This window comes from Gopherus flavomarginatus, unplaced genomic scaffold, assembly GCF_025201925.1.
Source record: "Gopherus flavomarginatus isolate rGopFla2 unplaced genomic scaffold, rGopFla2.mat.asm mat_scaffold_67_arrow_ctg1, whole genome shotgun sequence".
Taxonomy (NCBI): domain Eukaryota; kingdom Metazoa; phylum Chordata; order Testudines; family Testudinidae; genus Gopherus; species Gopherus flavomarginatus.
The window spans coordinates 1,129,078-1,153,473 of NW_026115140.1; the positions used below are offsets into that span (position 1 = coordinate 1,129,078).

Consider the following 24,396-nt stretch of genomic DNA (forward strand, 5'->3'; position numbering starts at 1 on the left):
TTGATGATTCCCTCTAACATTGCAGTTCTCCTGAAATACTTGCTGAATAATTACTGTCACTGTTGTTGGTCTGGAGCTCATCTGAGAGCACAGTATTCAGGTCATTCAATGTCTGAAATTCAAGATCCGATGGTTTGTTTGAAAATCAGGGCTCTTCGGTCCTATTCCCAACGCTGCCTCTGACGGGCTGTGTGACCTAAGACAAGTCAATTCTCCTTTCTCAGCCTTAGCTTCTCCCTCTTTGAAGTAGGGATAATAATGATCCGCTCTTACCTACCTCATGGTGGGTGAAGGATGCGGATCCATTTGGGAGTGTCACTAGAAGTAGTGCATAATATGAAGTTTCCCAGATTATGACATAATAGATTAGCTGAAATCATCTATTTTATTTGTATTTTTTTATTTTGAAATTGTTAATAGTAGCAACGACTTAGCTCAGATTGAACCATCTTATCTAATGGTTGAGATTTAAGTGTCTCCTCTTTGTGTGCGAGGAGACAATTTAACACACTCTGACAAAGAGGAGATGCTTTTGTTTTGCAACAAAATATTTTTGCAAAGATCTTTCATCCCACTTGTTATGATTTTGAGAAACAAACTGGTTTAGTCTAAATGGGATTTTCGGACAGAAACGGTTTGAATGAAATTTTCCCACCATCTCGATTCCTGGGCTCTGGGGTGTTTTCATCTGTTAGAACAGGAGTCAGAACTGGTTGCTTCTCTTTCTGGCTCTGCCATCGCCTTGTTGTGTAGGCCTTGGGTAGGTCACTTCCCTTCTCCCATCTGTCCAATCGGAACAGGAACAGTTCTCGAACTATGGGCAGTTTAGAGCCCAAGTGAGATAAGGGGTATTAAAGCCCTCTGTGAAGGAGAAAGGGGAGTTTCACAGTGTTTAGCACCAAGGAATTCTAAAGTTTGCTAAAATGTCTAGTCTGTGGAAACAAGAAATGGTCGGGGCCAAACTTATTAACCACTGCCTTTTTAAAGCCCATTCAAAGATGTGAGTCCCTATCTTTTAGGTACCTGTGGTTCTTTACCAGCAGCAGAGAAGAGGTTCCTGCCTCCGTTTTTGTGGCCTTAACAAACCAGGTGTTGTGCCCCAGTTCTCGTCTGAGACCCCTGAAAAAGAACATCTTCCCATCCATGAACAAGACAGGACCTATCTTTCAAAGGGGAACAAAAAGACCTCTGGGACTTACAGACTAGCTAGCCTGACTGCCATAGCTGGAGAGATCCTGCAACACATTCTTAAACACTCAGTTTGTCAGCAGCACCTACAGGATGATTTGGTTCTTCTGACTAGTGAGCGTGGAATTGTCAAGAACAAATCATTGCAAACCAATCCTCTTTCCTTCTTTGGCAGGGTTCTGGGCCTGGTAGAGGTGAGTAAACAATAGAAGGGATCTAGCTTGGTGTTACTAAGGCTTTTGACACAGTCCCATAGGACATTCTCAGAAGCAAACGAGGGAAATGTAGTCCAGCTGCAATCAGTGTAATGTGGGTGCAGAGCTGGTTGAAAGCCAAGACTCCAGGAGCCCTTCTCCATGTTTAGCTGCCCAACGGGGAGGGTGAACCTAGTGGGTCTGGCAGGGATCAGTCCGGTGTCAGGTACTATTCTATATTTTCATGAATGATTTGGAAAATGGAGTGGAGAGCATGCTCCTAAAGTTTACAACTGACACCAAGCACTTTGGAGCACAGGATTGAAATTCAAAACACCCTTAACAAATTGGAGACTTGGTCTTCTTGAGCCAAACTCCATGGTTAGGGCTCTCTCTCTACACTGGGCTGAAGTGAAACCCCAGAGCCAAGCACTCCTCCTGGGCAGTGAGCTCCGACCTTGAATGGTCAGATGCTGCTTAGCACTGTCAGAGCAGCTTTTGCTGGGGGATTCTCCCAGCACTTTCCAATAGCGGGAAGGTATGAAATCCCCATTTGACTGCTGGGGACAGAGCCCGAGAGTGGGGAGCAACTTGCCCAAAGTCCCCAGGAAAAGGAAAACAACCAGCAGAGGAACCAATAGGAAACCCAGCAATGGAACTCAGGAGTCCTGGGGGTGTGCTGTGGTGACCAGATGTCCCAATTTTATAGGGACAGTCCGAATTTTGGGGTCTTATCTAGGATCCTATTACCCCCCACGCCGTCCCGATTTTTCACACTTGCTGTCTGGTCACTCTAGGGTGTGCACATGTGTGGGTCCCAGCTGCTCCCTGCCCCTCTCTTGAAGCAGATCATGGGTTTTTGCGGATTAAGACTGGAATCTCTGAAAGAGATGCCGCAGGAGATTCCAGGGTGTAAAAGAACAGCCCTCCCAAGAGCAGAAGCATGTTGGAAATTCTGGACAAGCTGTATACAGGATAATCTCCCTTCCACCTCTCCCCCTCCTCTGAACATTATACACAGAAGTGGCCAGTCTGGACGTACGTGTGTAAGTATGAAAGGAGCTTCGGGCTTGGGGCATTAATATTTTCCTGAGTGATGTGGGAGCGTTCCCAACACTCTCCGTTGTTGTTTTATTATTTTATTAATGAAGCTTTAAAATTCAGTTATATGGTGTGTTTTCTTTATCTTCCCCCAACGATCCTGTAGTGTCAGCCTGATCATCTGACATGAGGGATAGATTGGTAACAGAAATTTGTCACAGTTTGGTGAGCAATTAAGAAGGGGGGAGCCCTGCAGAATTTGCACCATCTCTTTGTTTTACCCTTGTTATTTTGTGTTTGCTTTGCTTGGTACTGTTGGTGTTATATGCTGAGAACTGCATGAGTAAAAGTGAGTCCTAATAGGATAAGGAAACACTATCTGGTTCTGGTTCTGTTCTATTTAACCCGTTACTGTTGTTGTTTTTTTTTCTCTGTTCATTTGGGTGTTAGGAGTGTGGTTGGAACTGAACCTCTTGTTCGTAATTCCTCGGAGTGGAAGCCATGTGTGCGAGACAGCTCTGAGGTTAAATTGAGATCCTTCTGTCCTGTCCCCTGTAGCGGTCAGTGTATAGAAGTGGGAAAGTCTGGCTTAGACTGTAATTCCCTCTGCTCTCTGTGTAATTCTCTTTTCTGTTTAAGTGTCAAACAGATGAATGAGTCTCTGGGTAAACCCTCTAAGAGTAGTCCTTCAAATTATATGTTAAGTAAATGGCCTTTGCCCAATGGGCCATGTGTCTTCGTCTAGGTGGCAAGCCTCATGAAGGAGGACTCGGGTAGTCTTGTGAGTAAGAATGTTTAAGGGAAGAGACCAGGAGGGGTGGGGGACTAGTTGAGAAGCCCACCCTCCTAGCTAAACTGGTAGTGGAAGAAGTTGGTGCCTATGGAAGGGACGGTTCAGTGAGAAAAGCAGGATCGGGCCCAGGCGGGCAGGCAACAGACAGAGAGATTGGAAAACAGGTTGGAAAACTTTAAGGGTGTAGTGGAAGGAAGGAGTAAGTAAGTGTAAGCATGGGGATTTCAAAAACCCAGAACTTACTTGGAATGGTGATTTGAGTTGATAAAAGTGGCTGTTGGGAGACAAGCAAGTGATTTAAGGGAGAGTGAGAAGTTAACTCTGTAGTTGCTGGAGGAAACAGCAGTTGAACTTTGTAAAAATGCTAAAGAGGAAAGTTCTTGGTGTCTTTGAAATGTTTGTAAATAAATTGAGGCAAAGAAATTCTTAATTGCAATCATTTAGAATTTAGTTAAATTAGCTGAAGAATGTATATAGTGCTATGTAATTGAAATTTTATTAGGCTGTAAGGGCACTATAAGTAGTGATGTTTTCTTTCAGTGTTTGAAAGCAAGAGTTAAAAGTAAAAAGCAAGCCAGAAAGCATCTGTATTCATGCAAATTATCTAACTGATAAGGTAGGAGCCACTGAAACCTGGGCTGCCTATGAAACACATAAAATATGGGATAATTCCTCTGTTTTTCCTGAAATCAACAAGGGTATTTGTCTATTTTAAGCAATGATTGTCTGCCCAGAAGGGGTAGACCTCTGTTTTTTTGTCTTTCAGATAATCAGAGAAAACTGATGCCAGCTAAACAGCATTCAACGTACCATGCATTTACTGGCACAATAGAAATTATGTTTTGTGTTCTATGTTCTGTCTTGTGGTGTTTGTCTTGTGGCGAGAATTTTTGTGTTTAATATTTTTATAAAATAATCTAGTTTAAAATCAAACAAAAAGGTTAAATTAAAATGCAGATACTTGTTTTGTTCAACTTGGAATACAAAGTGTTTAGATAAATCAGGAGAATGTGATATACTAAAGTCTAATGCATTTCCTTAAGTAAGGAAAAGAAACTTTATTGGTCAAATTGTTAATTGCAAAAATTGTTGTTAAAATTTGCATACCAACAGTCTTTGAAAGCAAGGACATGAAAAGTTAACCCACTCCCCATATTGTACATGGGATCTTTCTGGCTACCTCAGATTTCTAGCCAGAGGGCTGGGGATGGTGGAAGGCTATTGGACTAGAGGTTGTATTGAGTGAACTCCTCAAAGTGGGTGTGCTTGTCCTGGCTTGTTGCTCGAAAGCTCTGTAATAAGGTTATTTTAGTAAAAGGGTGTGTGTGGCATATATTAAATAATAAGACTAATGTACTGTATAATGACAATGTGTAGGTGTTCATTGTTGGGAAAAAGGTGTATAAGTAAAAAGTGAAAGTTTCCTTTGCAGGTTAAAAGAAGCCAAGAAAGGAAGAAGCACAAAGAACAGAATGAATTAACTGAAAAGATAAAATAAAATAAAATAGCAAGCTCAGGCTATAGATAAGACACTGACTCCATTCAAGGACACTGCTCACAGTTAAGACTTGGTTAACAACCAGGAAAAGGAGGGCTTGAATTTGCCCATGCAGCTATGAGATCTGAAAAACACTGCCAGGCACTAATGAAATGTGTTAAGTTTTTTTTCTCACAGGTAAGGAAGCGCTACCCAAAGACCCTAGCAGCCCTGCCACTCCTTGGAACCAGGAGACGGGATTGATGTAAAGGTCCACCAACGAAAGACTGCCTTGGCTCCATGCTGGAAAGGCCCTTAAGTCCTGATGACTACCAACACCGCTGTGAAGTACCAAAGACTGACTGCTTGGACCCAAGATTCTCACTGCAAAAAGACCCCTCCACATTGGGAGAATTCTCCTACTGATGATTAGCCTATTTCACCTTCTAGCTCCACTGTGCCTTCTGGACAGTAGGGAAAAAGTACAAGGTGAAGTGCTAGTAGCCTCTCCCTTATCCACTGACAGATCTACTGTGCCTTTGAATTTTTCTAGAAAAAGCAAAACCATTACAGGGTGATGTGCTAGTAACCTCTCCCCTATATGATGCTGCACCAAGACTGTTTTGGGAAAGAAGAAGGAACACTCACTCCACTGAAATTGCTAAAGTCCAGGAATTCCTGACTAGAAAGGACATGAAGAACTGACCCCGGTGAAGAAACAAAGAATTGTACACTGGCAGAAAAAATTTGTGGGACCCATGCTTGGGAATGTGGTATTGATTGGATTTTGGGGTTTATTCTACAGGCTGTGCCCTGTGTTGTGGATAAATTCTTCAGCATGTATTGCTCTCTCTAATTGGATTTTAAATAACAAGTACCCGAAGAGTTTGTTCTGCCACTGGAAATTTTACCTGTATTGAAACCATTCCAGTGACTAATAATGTAACCCCCTCCTATGCTATTAATGTCAATGCCTTTTAAAAGTACCTGAAAATAGTTAAATAACAAATGTAATATAGTACTACACCAAGGAAAGATGGTATTAAATATCACTGAGGCTGGGAAGGCATTGCAGTGGGATCTAGTATGTTTGGAGATTCAGAATTTCCTGAATGACCAGCTGATGGCCATTTGGAGTGATCTTGAGTACCAGACTTGGCCCACTGCCCTTACAGACACATCAGGAGTACCATCTGATCTGTGGTCATGGAGATATACTAAAGACTTTCTGGGTGGAAGTGTAAACATTTACAGTGCTCCTTCCAAGCATTTGGACTGGGGGGTGTGGGCTTCCACATACCGAATCCTGACGGGTCCATGGGGAGGATGCACATGGGACTGGATTATTCACCGAAACATCTGGGAAATTAGACCACTTGGTATACCTAACTGATTTATAGTCAGTGCCCCAATCCCTTAGTTGTCAGACAAACAGGATTCCACTCTTTTGTCCGTGCATTCATTCCTGGATTGTGGGTGGCTAAGCTCAAGAGAGCAGTTGTAAATATTTCTGCAGAGCTTGAAAAAACCAGCTAATGCATTAATAGACGTTTTCCAAAAGTTGCAACGAAAGACTGATGAAGTAGCAGAAGTAACTTTGCAAAATAGACGTGTGCTAAATGCCATGAATGCTGAATTAGAGAGGGGCTTGTGCTCGCATTGGGGAAAAATGTTGCTTTGCTGTTAATCACTCTGGCTTAATTGACAAAGATTTACAAGCTATTAAGAATGTTGCTGTTGTTTTCCATGCTATATCTCTTGATCACACTTTTAGTTTTAAGGACCTCCACTCAGACCTTGGGTCATGGTTTACTAGCCTCCCCCGTACAATTGTTAAATGGATATGTGTCCCAAGAGTCCTATTATGGTCCTCTAGGGACAAAGGGGGGATTGTTAGGCCTGAATAAAGATATAGCAGACAAAACCAGGTATGCCAACCTGACCAAAGTCAGGCTAACAGAGGTTTGTGGGTAATCCCTGAGTGGAAAACACTGAGAAGCAGCACCATGTCTCACAAGCGCTGGGAAAAAGTGAGATAAGAGAGAAGCTGCATTCCTGGCATAGTACCAGATGTGCTGTGTTCGGGCAGCTCCTTCGAAGAACTGATAAGAGTCCTAGTTTCCCAGCCTCCTTGTTTTCGCTCCCTGGTTTTGTTCTTTGTTTGTTTTTAACTCCCCTACATTTCTAACTTTAGGCATGCATGTATACTAAAGGTGTCTAGTTTCTAGTTGTTAGAAGAGGGGGTGGGTTGCTCCAGTGAATAATTTATGACGCGACGGAACTGTCTACATAGGCTTATACTAAGATGTAAAGAGCAGGCTGGTTCTCTCTGGAGACGAGCTGCTCTCTATTGATGCGTGCACTTGTCAATAAAGAGCTTTTGATCGGACCTTGCTGGTGTTGCCTGTCTCTCTCGCGGTCAGACAACGAACTTTGCCGTCTGGGTTAGAGTCCCTGACATAAGTATAATCTAATATCTCATTGAAAGGTGACAGGGCCAGAAAGAGTTAATTAACTCACCTCACCGACTGACCTGACCCGTGGGTGAACCTTAAAAACTGGTTAACAAGATATGTAAATGAACAGAGCTTTGAAATGCAAGTCTGCAGTGTTAGAGGTAGAAGGGGAGGTGTTTGCTCAGGTCTTGTGATGTCAGCAAACAAGTCTTGTCTATTGCTCTAGTTTTAATTCAAAGAGCAAAAAAAGAATATTAACATTTATGATGATACTTGAGTGAAATAGTATTATTGTCTGTGTCTCTTTGAAGGTTGTGGTAATCTGTATCTGAACTGTTTGATGGATGTACTAATTGCCAGGATGTTTGGAAGAAGAGTTAAGCCTATTGTTTTCTCAGGCTGAAAGGCTGCTGGAAATGTTTAAGAACCTGGGACACGATCCTTCTTCATCTCAGATCTGCTTTGGGTTTCAAGAGGGGGAAACCTTAAGCCACAAGGATTGAGATCCCCAGTCATTGACTGGAGCCACCCTGAATATGGACATTGGATTATAACCTATGGACTATTTCTAAAAGGACTTTTGGCAACTACAAGCTCATGTCTACTTTGTATCTGAACCTCAAAAATTGAATTCAAGTCTATATGTCTATTAATCTTTTAACCAACACTCACTCTCTCTCTTTTCTTTTCTAATAAATTTTAGCTTAGTTAATAAGAATTGGCTATAGCATGTATTTTAGGTAAAATCTAAGTTATAATTGAACCTGGTTATGTGGCTGATCCTTTGGGATCGGAAGAATCTTTTCTTTTATATGATGAAGTAAGATTTTCAGGAATCATCATCATATCTCACAGGTGTGTCTGGACGGAGGCCTGAGGCTGGGTACTTTAAGGGAACTGCGTGGTTTAAACTTCTAAGTAACCAGTGAGGTACTACAGAAGCTGTTTTGTGCTGGCTTGGTAAATCTAAGTATTGAAATAACCAGCAGCGTTTGGGATTTGTCTGCCCTGTTTTGTTTGCAATTCACTCTGACTGAGTGAGCTGAGCTGGCTCCCACGGGCAGCACCGTCACACCTACAGCCAGGCTGCAGAGGTCCGGGGGATCTTAGGGGCCTTGGGGTGCACAGATACCTATGTCCAGGCCATAGCGGTCCCTGGGGGGCTTAGAGAGTTTGGGGGGGACACAGATACCAATCTCCATGCTCTAGGGTCCCATGGGGGCTTAGAGGGTTCGTGGGGGGCACATATTCCTACATCCAGGCTGTAGGGTTACCAGGGGGGCTTAGGGGGTTAGTGGGGGGCAAAGATACCTACGTCCAGGCTGGAGGCATCCTGGGAGTCTTAGGGGACTTGTGGGGGCCAAAGACACCTATGATGTCCAGGCTGTAGGGGTACCAGTGGGTTTTAGGGGTTCGAGTGGGCACAGATACGTATGTCCAGGCTGTATCGTTCCCAGGGGGGGTTAGAGGTTTCGTGAGGGGCACAGATATCTACGTCCAGATTGTAGATGTCCCGGGAGGGGGGGTTAGGGGGGTTGTGGGAGTGCAAATACCTATGTCCAGGCTGTAGGGGTTCCTGGGGGCTTAGAGGGTTTCTGAGGGGCACATATACCTACGTGCACACTGGAGTGTCGCAAGGGGCTTATGGAGTCTATATGGGGAACAGATACCAATGTTCTGGCTGTATAGGTCCCTCGGGGGCTTAGGGAGTTTGTGGGGGGCACAGATACCTAAGTTCAGGCTGGAGGGATCTCTGAGTGTCTTAGGTGTTCGGTGGGAGGCACAGATACCTACGTCCAGGCTGCAGGGGTCTCGGAGGGGCTTAGGGTCTGTCACGGAGTGTGGGGGAGTCCGGTCCTGCACCCCTCTTCCTGGGACTCACAGTGACTCTCAGCCAGCCAGTAAAACAGAAGGTTTATTGGACAACAGGAGCGAAGGATACAGCAGAGCTTGGAGGCACAAGCAGGACCCCACAATCAAGTCCTTCTAGGGGTTCAGGAAACTTAGTTCCCAGTTTGGGAATCCCTGAATTCCAACCACCCAGACCAAAACCAAAACTGAACTAACCCAACTCCCTCCAGCTGGCCATTTGCTGTGTCCAGCTTCCCGGGCAAAGGTGCTGACCCCTCCCCCCGCCTAGCTCAGGTTACAGGCTGAGCACGTGTCCGGTCCTAAAGTCACCCCCTGCTCTCCCATCCCCCACACAGACAGTCCCTACTCCATCACAGTAATGCCCAGAGCATTTCCCGCATGGAGCAACAGTGACACCATGTGGCCACGCACGGTAATGCACAGAACATTTCCCTTATGGAGCAACTGTGACACCGTGTGGCCAGGCAGGGTAATGCACAGAGCATTTCCCGCATGGAGCAACATTGACACCTTGTGCCCACACCAGGTAATGGACAGAGCATTTCCTGCATGGAGCAACAGTGACACCATGTGGCCATGCAGGGAAATGCCCAGAGCATTTCCTGGATGGAGCAACAGTGATTCCATGTGGCCACGCAGAGTAATGCACAGAGCATTTCTCTCATAGAGGAACAGTGACAACATTTGGCCATGCAGGGTAATGCACAGAGCATCACGCCTATGTAGAGGCTGTAGAGATCCCTGGGGGGCTTAGGGGTCGTGGGGGGCACAGATAGCTACGTCCAGGCTGGAGACATTCTAGTGGGCATTAGGGGCTTCATGAGGGGCACAAATATCTACGTCAGGGCTGGAGAGGTCCCTGGATGGCTTAGGGGGTTGTGGTGAGCATAGATACATACGTCCACGCTGCAGGGGTACCAGAGGGACTTAGGGGGTGTCACGTAGTGTGGTGGAATCTGGCCCTGCACCCCTCTTCGTGGGACACACAGTGACTCAGCCAGCCAGTAAAACAGAAGGTTTTTTTGGCCAACAGGAATGAAGGTTACAGCAGGGCTTTTGGGCACAACCAGGACCCCTCAATCGAGTCCTTCTGGGGGTTCAGGAAGCTTAGTTCCCAGTTTGGGATTCCCTGAATTCCAACAACCCAGCTCCAAACCAAAACTGAACTAACTCCCTCCAGCCAGCCCCTTCCTTTATTCACCTTCCTGGGCAAAGGTGCTGACCCCCTCCCAGCTGCCTAGCTTAAGTTACAGGCTTAGGTCCTGTCCCTCACCTAAAGTCACCCGCTGCTCTCCCATCCCCCACACAGAAAGTCCCCACTCCATCACAGTAATGCCCAGAGCATTTCGTGCATGGAGCAACAGTAACACTGTGTGGCCATGCAGGGTAATGCCCAGAGCATTTCGCGCATGGAGCAACAGTAACACTGTGTGGCCATGCAGGGTAATGCCCAGAGCATTTCCCCCGTGGAGCAACAGTGACACCATGTGGCCACACAGGGTAATGCACAGAGCATTTCCCGTATGAAGCAACATTGAAAACTTGTGACCACACCAGGTAATGGACAGAGCATTTCCTGCATGGAGCAACAGTGACACCATGTGGCCATGCAGGGAAATGCACAGAGCATTTCCTGGATGGAGCAACAGTGATTCCATGTGGCCACGCAGAGTAATGCACAGAGCATTTCTCTCATAGAGGAACAGTGACAGCATGTGGCCATGCAGCGTAATGCACAGAGCATCACGCCTATGTAGAGGCTGTAGAGATCCCTGGGGGACTTAGGGGTCATGGGGGGCACAGATAGCTACGTCCAGGCTGGAGACATTCTGGTGGGCATTAGGGGCTTCATGAGGGGCACAAATATCTACGTCAGGGCTGGAGAGGTCCCTGGATGGCTTAGGGGGTTGTGGTGAGCATAGATACATACGTCCATGCTGTAGTGGTCCCTGGGGGTTTAAGGAGTTGGTAAGGGTCACAGAAACCTAAGTATGGTCTGGAGGGGTCCCTGGGGGACTTAAGGGTTTGTGGTTGCGCAGATACCTACGTACTGGTTGGAGGGGGCCCTGGGGACCTTAGGGGGTTTGTGTGGCGTACACATAGCTATAACCAGGCTGGTGGGGGCCCTATGGGTCTTAGAAGGCTGGTGGGGGGCAGAGATACCTATGTAGGGACTGGAGAAGTCCTGGGGAGGGCTTTGGGGGTTCCTGGAAGTCACAAATATCTACGTCCAGGCTGGAGGAGTTCTGGGGGTATTAGGGAGTTGTGCGGGGGCACAGATACCTATATCGAGGCTGTAGGGGTCCTGGGGTTGCTTTGGGGAATTTTGGGGTACAGATACCTACTTCCATGCTGTAGGGGTCGCTGGGAGGATCAGTGGGTTCGTGAGGGTGCACAGATATCTACGTCCAGTCTATAGGGATCCTGGGGGGGGGCTTAGGGGTTTGTAAGGGGCACAGATACATTCATCTAGGCAAGAGGGGTCCTAGGGACCTTAGTGGGTTCATGCTGGGCACAGATACCTGCGTCTAGGCTGGAGGGGTTTTGGGGGTCTTAGGAGGGTTGTGTGGGCACAGATACCTATGTCGATGCTGGAGGGGTCCTGTCATGTCTTAGCGGATTCGTGGGGTCAGAGATACCTACATCTAGGCTGGAGGGGTTCCGGGGGGATTAGGTGTGTTTGAGGAGGGGAACAGATACCTACATCCTGATGGTAGGTGGCCCTGGGTAGCTTAGGCGGTTTTTGTCGGTCACAGATACAAACATCCATGCTGTAGGGGTCCCGAGGGACTTTGTGGGGCTCTAGGGGTCACAGATACCTACCTACAGTCTGGAAGGTTCCTGTGGGTATTAAGGGGTGTGTGGGGCATACAGATGCCTACATCTGGGCTTGTGGGTTCCCTGGGGGGCTTAGAGGTTTGTGGAGAGCACAGATACCATTATCCAGGCTAGATGGGTTCTGGTGGGATTAGGGGGTTGTGGGGGGCACAGATACCTATGTAAACAGAAGCAGGATGAACTCTATCATCACATCTGGTGGTGAATTATGGCAAGTGTGGAAAAGGATTTCAGGGTCTGATCATGTTTGCATAGACACACTCACCGTGCGTGACACGGCCACGGCAGCCTGTGATGGTTACTTTGGCAGCTATGGTATCCCCAGTTTATTTGTTGTTGGGGTGTGAGATGTGGAGTGTTGTCACCCTGATTGTGTGGATGAGGAACTGTGAAACAGCTTTGAGACAGGGATTCTCACCATCAGTTGAGTGGCACTCACTAGACAAGGGAGTGGGCTCCTTGGGTGAGCTAGAGTCACCAATTGCACTTTTTTTCTTTTAACAGTTGAATAGCAGTGTTGATTTTTTATTCTCTTAAAAGTTGAATTTCTAGGTTCTTGAGCTGAAATCACTGAAAAGATGTTTTAGTTTGTGGGGGACTCTAAACCTGTATTGCAGAACACAGTAGTTGGCAGACAGGAGCAGTTTGTGGGAGTGTCCCACGGAGTGAGGTGAGTCTAGCAGTTTTGGGGGACAGCTGGAGCAGAACAGAGGTCGGCTGGCGGAGCAGCTGGTGGACCGAGCTGAGCAGTTTGTGGGGAAGGCAAAAGCAGAATCCCATGGAGAGGCAGAGCAGTCAGCAGTGGACCACATAAGGTGCCCCTTTCTACTCAGGCTGGCAGGGGGAAAAACCCTGCAGATAGACTCTTGAAGTCTGGGGTTGCGCAACTGTGGGTGATTTTGGGGTTGCTGGACTCTTGAAACGTTGGAGATATTGGACTTTGGAGCCTTGGGGTGATTTGGGGATTGCTGGACTCATGAGCCCAGGGAAAAGGACACGGCCTAGTTGAGGTGTTTTCCCAATTTAATGCTATGTTGTTTATCTCACGTTATTAAACATTTTCTGCTACACCCAGACTCTGTGCTTGCGAGAGGGGAAGTATTGCCTCTTTGAGGCACCTAGGAGTGCGTATGTAAAATTTTCCCATGTCACTGGGTGGGGACTCGAGCTGGTTTGCATTACATTGTAGGCAAGGGACCCCTATGTATTGAACCCAGTCCTTGCTGCTATCAGTTCAGCCTGGCAGAAGGGTTCCACCTACGTCCAGGCTCAAGGGGTCCCTGGGGGGCTTAGGGAGTTCGTGGGGGGCACAGATATCTAGGTCCAGGCTGTAGGGGGTCGGGGGGGGCTCAGGAGTTTGGTAGGGGGAACAGATACCTACGTCCAGGCTGCAGGGGTCCCAGAGGGACTTAGAGGGTGTCACGTAGTGTGGTGGAATCTGGCCCTGCACCCCTCTTCCTGGGACACACAGTGACTCAGCCAGCCAGTAAAACAGAAGGTTTTTTTGGCCAACAGGAATGAAGGATACAGCAGGGCTTTTGGGCACAACCAGGACCCCTCAATCGAGTCCTTCTGGGGGTTCAGGAAGCTTAGTTCCCAGTTTGGGATTCCCTGAATTCCAACAACCCAGCTCCAAACCAAAACTGAACTAACTCCCTCCAGCCAGCCCCTTCCTTTATTCAGCTTCCTGGGCAAAGGTGCTGACCCCCTCCCAGCTGCCTAGCTTAAGTTACAGGCTTAGGTCCTGTCCCTCACCTAAAGTCACCAGCTGCTCTCCCATCCCGCACACAGACAGTCCCCACTCCATCACAGTAATGCCCAGAGCATTTCGCGCATGGAACAACAGTGACACCATGTGGCCACACAGGGTAATGCACAGAGCATTTCCTGCATGGAGCAAGAGTGACACCGTGTGGCCATGCAGGGTAATGCACAGAGCATTTCCACGCATGGAGCAACAGTGGCACCATGTGGTCACGCAGGGTAATGCACAGAGCATTTCCTGCATGGAGCAACAGTGACACCATGTGGTCACACAGGGTAATGCACAGAGCATTTCCCCGCATGGAGCAAAAGTGACACCGTGTGGCCACAGAGGGTAATACACAGAGCATTTCTCGCATGGAGCAACAGTGACACCATGTGGTCACGCAGGGTAATGCACAAAGCATTTCCACGCATGGAGCAACAGTGACACCATGTGGCCACACAGGGTAATGCACAGAGCATCGCACCTACGTGGAGGCTGTAGAGATCCCTCGAGGGCTTACGGGGGTTCGTAGCGTCACAGATATCTACATCCAGTATGGGCGGGACCCTGGGAGAGTTAGGGGGGTTGTGAGGGGCATAGGTACTTGCGTCCAGGCTGTAGAGGTCCTGGTGGGGATTAAAGGCTTCCTGGAGGACAGCAATATCTACGTCCAGGCTGAAGGGGTCCCTGGACGCTTAGGGGGTTGTGGTGAGCACAGTGATCCCTGGGGGTATAGGGACTTGGTGAGGGGCACCGATATCTATGTATGTCCTGGAGGGGTCCCTGGGGGGGGCTTAGTGATACTGTAGGAGACACAGATAACTACGTCCAGGCTATAGGCATTCTGGGGGGGCTTAGGGCTTTGGGGGGGGCATAGATACCTACATCCAGGCTGCAGGGGTCCAGGGGGGCTTAGGTGGTTTGTGGGGAGGGGCACAGATATGTACATCCAGGCTGGAGAGGTTCCGGAGAGGATTAGGGGTTTTTGCGGATGGCAGAGATATCTATATCCATACTCTAGGGTTCTCGGGGGGCTTAGGGCTGGATGTGTCCCGAGGAGCTTAGGGGGTTTGTGGGGTGCTCAGACACCTGTGTCCAGGCTGTAGGGAACCCTGGGGGCTTAGGGGGTTCGCGGGGGTCACAGGTAGTTACGTCGAGGCTGAAGGGGTAATGGGAGTGCTTAAGGGATCGGGGCTGACACAGATACCTACGTCCAGGGTCTAGGGGAGGCAGGAGAAGTGAAGCGGCCATGGTGTGCTTTCAAGTAGGGATAATAATGATCCACTCTTACCTACCTCATGGTGGGTGGAGGATGGGGATCCATTGGAGAGTGTGACTAAGAGTAGTGCATAATATGAGGTGTGCCATCACGTTTACTCAGAGCAGATTATGACATAATAGATTAGCTGAAACAGTCTTTTTTATTTGTATTTTTTTATTTTGGAATTGTTAAGAGCAGCAATGACTTAGCTCAGACTGTAGCATCTTATCTAATTTTCAAGATCTAAGTGTCTCCTCCTTGTGTGTGATGACACAATTTAACACACTGTGACAAACAGGAGATGCTTTTGTTTTGCAACAAAATCTTTTTGCAAAGAACTTCCATCTCACTTGTTATGATTCTGAGAAACAAACTGGTTTAGTCTGAATGGGATATTTGGACAGAAACGGTTGGAATGAAATTTTCCCACCATCGCAGTTCCTGAGCTCTATCCCTGCCTCTGGGGGGATTTGTTGTCTGTTAGAACAGGAGTCTGACTGGCGGCTTCTCTTTCTGGCTCTGCCACCGCCTTGCTGTGTAGGCCCTTGGGTAGGTCACCTCCCTTCTCTGTACCTCAGGCTCCTCCCATTTGTCCAATGGGAACAGGGACAGTTCTCGAATTCTGGGCAGTTGTGAGCCTGAGTGAGAAAAGGGGTGTTGAAGCCCTCTGTGAAGAAGAAAGGGGAGTTTCACGGTGTTTTTGCACCAAGGAATTCTAAACCAAAACTGAACTAACTCCCTCGAGTCCTTCTGGGGGTTCAGGAAGCTTAGTTCCCAGTTTGGGATTCTCTGAATTCCAACTACCCAGCTCCAAACCAAAACTGAACTAACTCCCTCCAGCCGACCCCTTCCTGTGTCCAGCTTCCCGGGCAAAGGTGCTCACTCTCTCAGCCCTGCCTAGCTCGAGTTACAGGCTTAGGTCCTGTCCCTCACCTAAAGTCACCCCCTGCTCTCCCATCCCCCACACAGACAGTCCCCACTCCATCACAGTAATGCCCAGAGCATTTCCCGCATGGAACAACAGTGACACCATGTGGCCACGCAGGGTAATGCCCAGAGCATTTCCTGCATGGAGCAACAGTGACACTGTGTGGCCACTCAGGGTAATGCACAGAGCATCACACCTACGTAGAGGCTGTAGAGATCCCTGGGGGCTTAGGGGTCATGGGAGGTACAGATAGCTACGTCCAGGCTGGAGGCATTCTGGGGGGTTTAAGGGGGTTCGTAGGGTCACAGATACCTACGTCCAGGATGGTCGGGACTCTGGGGGAGTTAGGGGGGTTGTGGGGGCTGTAGAGGTCCTGGTGGGGATTAAGGGCTTCCTGGAGGACACCAATATCTACGTCCGGGCTGGAGAGGTCCCTGGACGGCTTAGTGGTATTGTAGGGGAGCACAGTGATCCCTGGGGGTTTAGGAACTTGGTGAGGGGCACAGATACCTATGTTTCTCCTGGAGGGGTCCCTGGGGGGGCTTAGTGCTATTGTAGGGGACACAGATACCTACGTCCAGGCTACAGGCATTCTGGGGGGGCTTAGGGCTTTGGGGGGGCACAGATACCTACATCCAGGCTGGAGGGGCCCCGGGGGGCTTAGGGGGGTTGTGGGGGGCACAGCTATGTACGTCCAGGCTGGAGAGGTTCCAGGGAGTATATGGAATTTTTGTGGACAGCAGAGATACCTATCTCCAGGATCTAGGGGTCCCTGGGGGGCTTAGGGTTTTTTTGGGAGGCACAGATAGCTATGTCCAGGTTGGAGTGGTTCCTGGGGGGTTTAGGGGGTTCCTGGGGGGCACAGATACCTAGGTCCATGCTGTAGGGGTCCCCGGGTGGATTAGGGGTTTTCTGAGGGGTACAGATACATACGTCTAGGCTGTAGGGGTCCCTGGGAGGCTTAGGGGGTTTGTGGGGGGCAGCGATACCTAAGTCCAGGCAATAGGGCTTCCAGGGGGAATTAGTGTGTTGGGGGGGCACAGATACCTAGATCCAGGCTGGAGGGTTCCCGATGGGGGGGGGCTTAGGCAGTTTGTGTTCGGCAAAGATACCTACCTCCAGGCTGGAGGGGTGTCTTGGCACTTAGGGATTGTGGGGGGGCACAGATACCTCCGTCCAGGCTGGAGGGTCCCTGGGGAGCTTAGCGGGTTCGTAGGGGGCACAGATACCTAAATCCAGGCTGGAGAGATCCAGGGGGGGCTTATGGGGTTCAGGGGGCACAGATACTTATCTCTAGGCTGTAGTGGTCCCTGGTGGGCTTAGGGGGTTTTGGGGGGCCCCAGATACCTAAGTCCATGCTGTAGGGGTCCCTACAGGTGCTTATGGTTTCATGGGGTGCACAGATTCTTATGTCCAGGCTGGAGGGGGCAGGGGGGGTTGGGGTTTCATGGGGGGCACAGATACGAACCTCCAGGCTGTAGGAGTCCCTGGGGGCTGTGGGGGTACAGATATCTACATCTGGGCTGGAGGGGTCCTGGGGGTATAGAGGGTTTGTGGGGGGCACAGATACCTAGGTACAGGCTGTCGGTGTCCCGAGGAGATGAGGCGGTTCACTGGGGGCTCAGATACATCCAGGCTGGATGTGTCCCGAGGAGCTTAGGGGGTTCGTGCGGTGCTCAGACACCTGTGTCCAGGCTGTAGGGATCCCTGGGGGCTTAGGGGGTTCGTGGGGGTCACAGGTAGTTACATCCAGGCTGAAGGGGTAATGGGAGTGCTTAAGGGATCGGGGCTGACACAGATACCTATGTCCAGGGTCTAGGGGTCCCGAGGGGATTGGGGGTTGAGGGGGGAACAGATACCTACGTCATAGCTGGAGGTGTCTTGGGTGGTTTAGGAGGTTCGTTGGAGTCACAGATACCTAAGTCCAGGCTGTAGCGGTTCCTGGGGCATTCAGGGATTTCTGGGGGTCACAGATACCTACGTGCAGACTGGAGGGGTCCTGGAGCGCTTAGGAGATTTATGGGGGGCACAGATACCAACATACTGGCTGTAAAGTTCCCTGGGGGGCTTTGTGGGTTCGGGGGGCACAGATACCAATGTCCTGGCTGTAGATGTTCCTGGGGTACATAGTGGGGCTGTGGTCGCACATAACCCTACATCCAGGCTGTCGGGGTCCCGGGGGCCCCTGGCCAAATTGGGTCCCTCTGGAAAAGTCTCCCTCACGGTGGCCCCAGGGCTGGAGGAGCTCCCACTCCCTGATATGGCGCAGAGGCTGCAGCAGGGGCACAGAGCTTCTCTGGTGTCAGGGCCACAGCGGGGCAGGGGTAAAGGAGTGAGACCAGAGAAGCTCTGTGCCCCTGCTGCAGCCCCCAGGTAATAGAAGGGAGTGGGAGCTCTTCCAGCCCTGAGGCCACCGTGGAGGAACATCTACAGCCAGGACGTTGGTATCTGTCATACATTAGAAGCAAGAGGAAGACTAAGGACAGGGTAGGCCCACTGCTCAGTGAGGAGGGGGAAACAGTAACGGGAGACTTGGAAATGGCAGAGATGCTTAATGACTTCTTTGTTTCAGTCTTCACTGAGAAGTCTGAAGGAATGTCTAGTATAGTGAATGCTTACGGGAAGAGGGTAGGTTTAGAAGAGAAAATAAGGAAAGAGCAAGTAAAAAATCACTTAGAAAAGTTAGATGCCTGCAAGTCACCAGGGCCTGATGAAATGCATCCTAGAATACTCAAGGAGTTAATAGAGGAGGTATCTGAGCCTCTAGCTATTATCTTTGGGAAATCATGGGAGACGGGGGAGATTCCAGAAGACTGGAAGGGGGCAAATATAGTGCCCATCTATAAAAAGGGAAATAAAAACAACCCAGGAAACTACAGACCAGTTAGTTTAACTTCTGTGCCAGGGAAGATAATGGAGCAGGTAATCAAAGAAATCATCTCCAAACACTTGGAAGGTGGTAAGGTGATAGGGAATAGCCAGCATGGATTTGTAAAGAACAAATCGTGTCAAACTAATCTGATAGTGTTCTTTGATAGGATAACGAGCCTTGTGGATAAGGGAGAAGAGGTGGATGTGATATACCTAGACTTTAGTAAGGCATTTGATACGGTCTCGCATGATATTCTTATAGATAAACTAGGAAAGTACAATTTAGATGGGGCTACTATAAGGTGGGTGCATAACTGGCTGGATAACCGTACTCAGAGAGTAGTTGTTAATGGCTCCCAATCCTGCTGGAAAGGTATAACAAGTGGGGTTCCGCAGGGGTCTGTTTTGGGACCGGATCTGTTCAATATCTTCATCAACGATTTAGAGGTTGGCATAGAAAGTACGCTTATTAAGTTTGCGGATGATACCAAACTGGGAGGGATTGCAACTGCTTTGGAGGACAGGGTCAAAATTCGAAATGATCTGGACAAATTGGAGAAATGGTCTGAGGTAAACAGGATGAACTTCAATAAAGATAAATGCAAAGTGCTCCACTTAGGAAGGAACAATCAGTTTCACACATACAGAATGGGAAGAGACTGTCTAGGAAGGAGTATGGCACAAGGAGATCTAGGGGTCGTAGTGGACCACAAGCTTAATATGAGTCAACAGTGTGATACTGTTGCAAAAAAAGCAAACGTGATTCTGGGATGCATTAACAGGTGTGTTGTAAACAAGACACGAGAAGTCATTCTTCCGCTTTACTCTGCGCTGGTTAGGCCTCAACTGGAGTATTGTGTCCAGTTCTGGGCACCACATTTCAAGAAAGATGTGGAGAAATTGGAGAGGGTCCAGAGAAGAGCAACAAGAATGATTAAAGGTCTTGAGAACATGACCTATGAAGGAAGGCTGAAGGAATTGGGTTTGTTTAGTTTGGAAAAGAGAAGACTGAGAGGGGACATGATAGCAGTTTTCAGGTATCTAAAAAGGTGTCATCAGGAGGAGGGAGAAAACTTGTTCACCTTAGCCTCCAATGATAGAACAAGAAGCAATGGGCTTAAACTGCAGCAAGGGAGATTTAGGTTGGACATTAGGAAAAAGTTCCTAACTGTCAGGGTAGTTAAACACTGGAATAGATTGCCTAGGGAAGTTGTGGAATCTCCATCTCTGGAGATATTTAAGAGTAGGTTAGATAAATGTCTATTAGGGATGGTCTAGACAGTATTTGGTCCTGCCATGAGGGCAGGGGACTGGACTCGATGACCTCTCGAGGTCCCTTCCAGTCCTAGAGTCTATGAGTCTATGAGTAATCTGTGCCCCCCATAAACCACCTAATCCCCACGGGAACCCCTACAGCCAGGATGTTGGTATCTGTCCCCCTATAAATCTCCTAAGCCCTCTGGAACCCTTCCAGTCTGAACGTAGGTATCTGTGACCCCCAGAAATCCCCGAATACCCCAGGAACCCCTACAGCCTGGACTTAGGTATCTGTGACTCCAACGAACCTCCTAAACCACCCAGGACCCCTTCAGCTAGGACGTAGGCATCTGTTCCCCCCTCAACCCCCAATCCCCTCGGGACCCCTAGACCCTGGACGTAGGTATCTGTGTCCGCTCCGATTCCCTAAGCACCCCCATTACCCCTTTAGCCTGGACGTAGGTATCTGTACTCCCACAAACCCCCTAAACGTCCCAGCGACCCCTTCAGCCTGGAAGTCCCTATCTGTGACACCCACGAACCTCTAACCTCCCAGGGATCCCTACAGCCTGGACACAGGTGTCTGAGCACCCCACAAACCCCCTAAGCTCCTCGGGACACATCCAGCCTGGATGTATCTGAGCCCCCAGTGAACCGCCTCATCTCCTCGGGACACCGACAGCCTGTACCTAGGTATCTGTGCCCCCCACAAACCCCCTAGAACCCCCAGGACCCATCCAGACTAGATGTAGGTATCTGTACCCCCACAGCCTCCCTGGGACTCCTACAGCCTGGAGGTTTGTATCTGTGCCCCTCATGAAACCCCAACCCCCCCGTCCCCTCCAGACTGGACATAAGTATCTGTGCACCCCACGAACCCATAAGCACCTGTAGGGACGCCTACAGCATGGACTTAGGTATCTGGGCCCCCCCAAAACCCCCTAAGCCCACCAGGGACCCCTATAGCCTAGAGATAAGCATCTGTGCTCCCTGAACCCCATAAGCCCCCCCTGGACCCATCCAGTCTGGACTTAGGTATCTGTGCCCCACATGAACCCGCTAAGCCCCCCAGGGACCCTCCAGCCTGGATGGAAGTATCTGTGCCCCCACAACCTCTAAGTGCCGAGAAACCCCTCCAGACTGGAGGTAGTTATCTGTGCCCACCAGAAACCGCTTTAGCCCCCCCAGGGACCACTCCAGCCTGGATGCAGATATCTGTGCCCAACACAAACGGCGTAAGCCCCCTCCCCGGGAACCCTCCAGCCTAAACCTAGGTATCTGGGCCCCCCCAACACACTAATTCCCCATGGAAGACTTATTGCCTGGAAGTAGGTATCTCTGCCCCCCTCAAACCCCCTAAGCCTCCCAGGGACCCCTACAGCCTAGACGTAGGTATCTCTGCCACCCAGAAAACCCCTAATCCACCCAGGGAACCCTACAGCATGGACCTAGGTATCTTTGCCCCCCAGGAACTCCCTAAACCCCCCAGGAACCACTCCAACCTGGACATAGATATCTGTGCCTCCCAAAAAAACCTAAGCCTCCCGGGACCCCTAGAGTATGGAGATAGGTATCTCTGCCATCCGCAAAAACCCCTAATCCTCTCCGGAACCTCTCCAGCCTGGATGTACATATCTGTGCCCCTCCCCACAAACCACCTAAGCCCCCCGGGACCCCTCCAGCCTGGATGTAGGTATCTGTGCCCCCCCAAAGCCCTAAGCCCCCCCAGAATGCCTATAGCCTGGACGTAGGTATCTGTGTCTCTTACAGTACCACTAAGCCCCCCCCCAGGGACCCCTCCAGGACATACATAGGTATCTGTGCCCCTCACCAAGTCCCTATACCCCCAGGGATCACGGTGCTCACCACAACCCCCTAAGCGTCCAGGGACCCCTTCAGCCTGGACGTAGATATTGCTATCCTCCAGGAAGCCTTTAATCCCCACCAGGACCTCTATAGCCTGGACGCAAGTACCTATGCCCCTCACAACCCCCCTAACTCTCCCAGGGTCCCGCCCATACTGGATGTAGATATCTGTGACCCTACGAACCCCCGTAAGCCCTCGAGGGATCTCTACAGCCTCCACGTAGGTGCGATGCTCTGTGCATTACCCTGTGTGGCCACATGGTGTCACTGTTGCTCCATGCAGGAAATGCTCTGTGCATTACAGTGCGTGACCACATGGTGTCACTGTTGTTCCATGCGGGAAATGCTCTGTGCATTACCCTGCGTGACCACATGGTGTCACTGTTGCTCCATGCAGGAAATGCTCTGTGGATTACCCTGTGTGGCCACACGATGCCACTGTTGCTCCATGCAGGAAATGTTCTGTGTATTAGCCTGCGTGGCCACACGGTGTCACTGTTGCTCCACGGGGGAAATGCTCTGGGCATTACTGTGATGGAGTGGGGACTGTCTGTGTGGGGGATGGGAGAGCAGCGGGTGACTTTAGGTGAGGGACAGGACCTAAGCCTGTAACTTAAGCTAGGCAGCTGGGAGGGGGTCAGCACCTTTGCCCAGGAAGCTGAATAAAGGAAGGGGCTGGTTGGAGGGAGTTAGTTCAGTTTTGGTTTGGAGCTGGGTTGTTGGAATTCAGTGAATCCCAAACTGGGAACTAAGCTTCCTGAACCCCCAGAAGGACTCGATTGAGGGGTCCTGGTTGTGTCCAAAAGCCCTGCTGTATCCTTCGTTCCTGTTGGCCAAAAAAACCTTCTGTTTTACTGGCTGGCTGAGTCACTGTGTGTCCCAGGAAGAGGGGTGCAGGGCCAGATTCCACCACACTACGTGACACCCCCTAAGTCCCTCTGGGACCCCTGCAGCCTGGACGTAGGTATCTGTGCCCCCCACCAAACTCCTGAGCCCCCCCCCGAGTCCCTACAGCCTGGCCCAAGATATCTGTGCCCCCCACGAACTCCCTAAGCCCCCCAGGGACCCCTTGAGCCTGGACGTAGGTGGAACCCTTCTGCCAGGCTGAACTGATACCAGCAAGGACTGGGTTCAATACATAGGGGTCCCTTGCCTACAATGTAATGCAAACCAGCTCGAGTCCCCACCCAGTGACATGGGAAAATTTTACATACGCACTCCTAGGTGCCTCAAAGAGGCAATACTTCCCCTCTCGCAAGCACAGAGTCTGGGTGTAGCAGAAAATGTTTAATAACGTGAGATAAACAACATAGCATTAAATTGGGAAAACACCTCAACTAGGCCGTGTCCTTTTCCCTGGCCTCATGAGTCCAGCAATCCCCAAATCACCCCAAGGCTCCAAAGTTCAATATCTCCAACGTTTCAAGAGTCCAGCAACCCCAGAATCACCCACAGTTGCGCAACCCCAGAGTTCAAGAGTCTATCTGCAGGGTTTTTCCCACTGCCAGCCTGAGTAGAAAGGGGCACCTTATGTGGTCCACTGCTGACTGCTCTGCCTCTCCATGGGATTCTGCTTTTGCCTTCCCCACAAACTGCTCAGCTCGGTCCACCAGCTGCTCTGCCAGCCGACCTCTGTTCTGCTCCAGCTATCCCCCAAAACTGCTAGACTCACCTCACTCCGTGGGACACTCCCACAAACTGCTCCTCTCTGCCAACTACTGTGTTCTGCAATACAGTTTCAGAGTTCCCCACAAGCTAATACATCTTTTCACTGATTTTAGCTCAAGAACCTAGAAACTCAACTTTTAAGAGAATAAAAAATCAACACTGCTATTCAACTGTTAAAAGAAAAAAACTGCAATTGGTGACTCTAGCTCACCCAAGGAGCCCACTCCCTTGTCTAGTGAGTGCCACTCAACTGATGGTGAGAATCCCTGTCTCAAAGCTGTTTCACAGTTCCTCATCCACACAATCAGGGTGACAACACTCCACATCTCACACCCCAACAACAAATAAACTGGGGATACCATAGCTGCCAAAGTAACCATCCCAGGCTGCCGTGGCTGTGTCACGCACGGTGAGTGTGTCTATGCAAACATGATCAGACCCTGAAATCCTTTTCCACACTTGCCATAATTCACCACCAGATGGGAGGGTAGAGTTCATCCTGCTTCTGCTTACATAGGTATCTGTGCCCCCCACAACCCCCTAATCCCACCAGAACCCATCTAGCCTGGATAATGGTATCTGTGCACTCCACAAACCTCTAAGCCCCCCAGGGAACCCACAAGCCCAGATGTAGGCATCTGTATGCCCCACACACCCCTTAATACCCACAGGAACCTTCCAGACTGTAGGTAGGTATCTGTGACCCCTAGAGCCCCACAAAGTCCCTCGGGACCCCTACAGCATGGATGTTTGTATCTGTGACCGACAAAAACCGCCTAAGCTATCCAGGGCCACCTACCATCAGGATGTAGGTATCTGTTCCCCCCCCAAACACACCTAATCCCCCCGAAACCCCTCCAGCCTAGATGTAGGTATCTCTGACCCCACGAATCCGCTAAGACATGACAGGACCCCTCCAGCATCGACATAGGTATC

At 49.6% G+C, this 24,396-nt stretch overlaps 1 protein-coding gene across 1 annotated transcript in view; it reads left to right on the forward strand.

The window, feature by feature from the left end:
* The window catches only part of LOC127042598 (zinc finger protein 560-like), a 105,383-nt gene that overhangs the window by 48,881 nt on the left and 32,106 nt on the right, over positions 1–24,396 (forward strand). The window lies entirely within an intron of this gene.